The sequence below is a fragment of the Schistocerca americana genome, chromosome 5 (genome assembly GCF_021461395.2).
Source record: "Schistocerca americana isolate TAMUIC-IGC-003095 chromosome 5, iqSchAmer2.1, whole genome shotgun sequence".
NCBI lineage: Eukaryota > Metazoa > Arthropoda > Insecta > Orthoptera > Acrididae > Schistocerca > Schistocerca americana.
Window position 1 is genome coordinate 686,146,407 of NC_060123.1, and position 4,555 is coordinate 686,150,961.

Consider the following 4,555-nt stretch of genomic DNA (forward strand, 5'->3'; position numbering starts at 1 on the left):
CTGTTCGTCGTTTTGACAACCTGCAGTTTCCGAGAGCTGATCCCTTACCCGCGGTCGCAAGGATACCTACGTCCCAAATTCCTCTCCTGAGATGTAGCCAGTATATATTCGACATTAATGTTACTATGTATCCTACCTATCCATACCCATGAAATATGAGATATTTTGCAGCATCTCAACAATGTTTCTGTTCGTGTAATCTTTTGTTTTGCTTACCTTCTTGATACTGTGTATACTACGTTAGCGAGTAGTACAAGATCGTTCAAACTCGGTACGAATCTAGTAAATTGTGTGTGCTCGTTTCTACACCATATCGGGGATGCTGTTGCAGCGTGCCCCTTTATTTTCGTGCTTTGAGAAACTTTCTCGTTCCTCACATTGATTACGAGTGTGCTGTCGTCCCTCCAATGGAGCTTGGGTTGAGAACAGGGAACTTAGTATGCTTACCATTCGTTTCCTATCTGTCCTTCCACATACGTGGTTTTGGTTTCATATCTCAGAGTCCGTACCCAAGAAGCTTGCATGTATCTGCGTGTTTGTGCTTATTACACGTGGAGTTCACTTGGTCATTTCTCTTGTAAATTTGCAATTGCAGCTTGCACAGATGAGTAACTCTGATTTTGTTCTTCTTTCAATCATCCTGTTGAAGTCAATCAAAGTCTCACATAATTAATTTCAGTGTTTTATGTTAGTTTTCATTGTTTTTATTCTTCAAGTGTCACATTCGACAAGATTCCATGTTGGTTTTGAATCTGAATGAATGTTTGGTAATTCTGATATCGAGTTGCATTTATAAACAGTACTTCCTACAGCTTATCCTGTGCCTAGACAACTCGTATTTAAAAACCATGATCAGGAGGAATATACTAAGTCAGCGGTTCTCACAGTATGGGCAACGACCCACTTGTGCAGCATGGACTGGGCCGTGAGCGCTGGCCGAGAATCCAAGACAAGATGAAAATTATGGGGAGCGCCAGGAGCTTTACTCGCCAATTGTCAAAGTCAGCTATTAACAGAACGAAATAAGAGTTGCAACGGCCCATCGCTATTCTGTACCACTCACAAAGGGATAAAGTCTGTGAGTACAGAAGGAAATAAGGGTTTAAACGCCCCATCGCTATCCTATACCACTCACAAAGCGATGGTCTATTCTGTCGTGTCGAAACCTACCTAACATTTTTGTCGCACGGAAAGAACAGATGAAAAGAATCTGCTAACTGCACTGCAATATTTTTGTTATGTTGAAAATTAGCGATAATGTGTGCCACCAGGAGGCTGGAAGGTTACAACCCTACCGACTGCACTACAGGGCTGGCCCGCGGCGCTGGTTAGCTGGTAATGGCGTGAAAACACAACATGCGATAATCCGATAGCAATTTGTAGAGTTGGTAGTTTATCAGACGCAAGTGTTCACAAGAATGACACGCTAGAAATTTACTTATTTGATATTGTGACACGAGAAAGGAACGACGATTGCTGTTTTATCACGGCTAATACTATGAGAGGCCAACGGCCTTACCGCAGAGGGAACACCGGTTCCCGTCAGATCACCGAAGTTAAGCGCTGTCGGGCTGCGCTAGCACTTGGATGGGTCACCATTCGGTCTCCCGAGCGCTGTTGGCAAGCGGGGTGCACTTAGCCCTTGTGAGACAAACTTAGGAGCTACCTGATTGAGAAGTAGCGGCTCCGGTTTCGTAAACTGACATGCGGCGTAGAGAGTGGTGTGCTGACCAAATTTTTGGAACACAACTTACGACCAGCTTAGAGACATAAGTGATGACACTTTCTGCAGGACCTGACCATCATTTTGCAGGACAATGCTCAAGCACGTACAGTGCAAGCTGTTACAGGTTTGTTTGACTGATGGGGCTGCTAAATGCTATACTACGTACTGCACTCTCCTGACTTAAGCCCTCGTGAGTCCAACTCGATTTCTAGACTGAAGGAAACACTTCACGGCAATCGCTTCAGAACTGCTACAAATTCGTCAGGCAATACACCGCGCCGCTCGAACTGTCAACACAACTGGCACTGCTAAGAGTATCCTACGACTTCCACGTCGCTGGCAACGGCCTATACACAATGCTGGTGACTACTTTGATGGCCAGTAAAACTTTGAAACACGTATCTATTTTGTACGAGTTGCAAATAAATAGTTGCCATTATTAAAGTTCCAACCCTCGTATATACTCTAATGAGTCACGAACAGTGTCAATGACCAGCATTAGTTCTTTTTAGCACTGACAACTCGATTTTGAGATTCCATCTAGCTTTGACAAATTAAGCCCATTGACAAAGGCATGTCGACAGTCGTGTTTCCCTCGCTCTACTTGCGTGTGGAACAGGAAAGCACAAGACTAGTAGTGATACAGGTTACTCCCCACCACGCACCCAATGGTGGCTTGCGAAGTATCGATGTAGATGTAGAGGTAGAACAGTAATTAAACCGACAAACTGCGGGAACGGATTACTGATTAGAAATGGAGGAAAAAAGGTCTGAAGATGTGTCCGCGAATGCATCGTTGCCACGGTAGATGGCAGTGACGAATGAAAATTCCTCTTACCACGTACCGTGTGATCCTTGTGTGCTGTAGGCTATATATATGATTGACACAGAGTACTGTAAGCAGCAGGATGGTCCGCTTTTCATGTCGTGAACAAGCGGAGATGGATTTGCGTGCCGCCAAGCAGATGTAAACGGTCGAGAGGCTGCACGGGTATACCAAAACAACTGCCCTCGCAGATATCAACAATATCACAGAACACTTCAAGCCCTTTTTGTGCGTTTGTGTGATCATGAGTTCCTTCAGACAGACCGCTGTGCAGGGAGGTGGCGGATTGTGTATGCACCAGACTTGGAGGACCAGTTTCTACAGGATATTCAGGTGAACCCTTGTACAAGCTCCGCACATGTATCGTGTCTGGACACATGTTCATAAGACCTTCTTCTTCCTTCATTTCCAGCCAGGAATCCACGAATCCGTCTCAGCACTTTGTCTGTTTACAAATGTTGGTATTTGTCTGTGCTTGTGTGTATGTGTGTGTGTGTGTGTGTGTGTGTGTGTGTGTGTGTGTGTGTGTGTGTCTGTGTGTGTGTGTGTGTGCGTTACTAATGCAGATCCGTTTCACCACAAATGCAAACAAAGTGCTGTGGCACTATTTTCAACAGGGACATGATCCAGAAGCGCTACAGAATGAGGTATAGTATACATAAATCCTTAGCTCGCCGGATGGCACTTCCAGTGAATTCAGTGGCACCTTCGACAAGGCAGATGGCTGTTGGTTACACGACAGCACCGATAGGAAGATGAGATTCATATGGGGAATATGACGTACAGAACAGGCAGACAACAAGAGCATAGGAATCGCCAGAGCACTCCCACATTAAGAATTGTGTGGGGCACAGGGAAAGTGACTCCACGCTGTGCTGCGTTGTTCTTCTCCAGATTCGCCACACACTGGGCTGGCCCGTTTCTCGCATGCCAAAGCGGTCCACTGCCACCATTGAAGCATACTCAACGCTCGAGGCTCATTGCGCTCCTCTTCTGCCCGCAGCGAGGCCTACGGCATAAGTCGCTCCCTCGCTGCCTCCTCAATTTCGGTCGCGCACTCTCTCACGAAACAATAGACCTGCGCGCGAATTTTAGCGTCAGCTCATATGCCAACCGGGACTTCCACTTTGCCGCAATTACCACAGAACAATAAAATACTACGACTGCAGTGTTGCTATGTGAAATTTTTCTACATATACATCTACGTCGATACTCTGCAAGCCACCATACGGCGCATGGCGCGGAGTACCCTGTACCACTCGCAAGTAGAGCGAGGGAAAAACGACTGTCTATGTGCCTACGTATGCTCATACGCAGACATATAGACAGTACACACTGTGCTCGTGTCTTATTTTTGTGGTCCTTACGTGCAATGTATGTTGGCGGCAGTAGAATCGTTAGCCAGCCAGCTTCAAATACCGGTTCTCTAAATCATAGCGTTTCTGGAAAAGGACGTCACTTTCCCTGCAGGGATTCCCATTTGAGTTTCCAAAGCTTTTCCGTAACACTTACGTGTTGTTCGAATCTACCGGTAAAAGATCTAGCAGCCCGCCTCTGAACTTCTTCGATGTCTTCTTTCAATCCGTCCTGGTACGCATCCCAAACACTCGAGCAGTACTCAAGATTAGGTCGCACCATCGACCTTTATGGGATCTCCTTTACAGGTGGACCACGCTAACCTAAAATTCTCCCAATAAACCGAAGATGACCATCCGCCTTCCTTACCACAGTTCCTACATGCTCGTTCCATTTCATATAGCTTTGCAACGTTACGTCAAGATATTTAAAGATTTGATTGTGTCAAGCAAGGCACAAAATATTGTATCCTAATATTACAAGTTGGTTCTTCCCACTAATCCGCATTATCTACTTCCACACCTTACCATAAGCCACAGGATCATCAGCAAACAACCTCAGGTTGCTGTCCACAATGTCCGACAAATCGTTTATGGATATAGAGACCCATAAGCGCTCCCATCACACTTTCCTGTGTTGCTCCTGAC

General features: G+C 45.8%; 1 pseudogene; it reads left to right on the forward strand.

The window, feature by feature from the left end:
- The first annotated feature begins 1,505 nt into the window (after nucleotides 1-1,505).
- LOC124617163 lies at nucleotides 1,506-1,623 on the forward strand (annotated as a pseudogene).
- The last annotated feature ends 2,932 nt before the right edge of the window (nucleotides 1,624-4,555 follow it).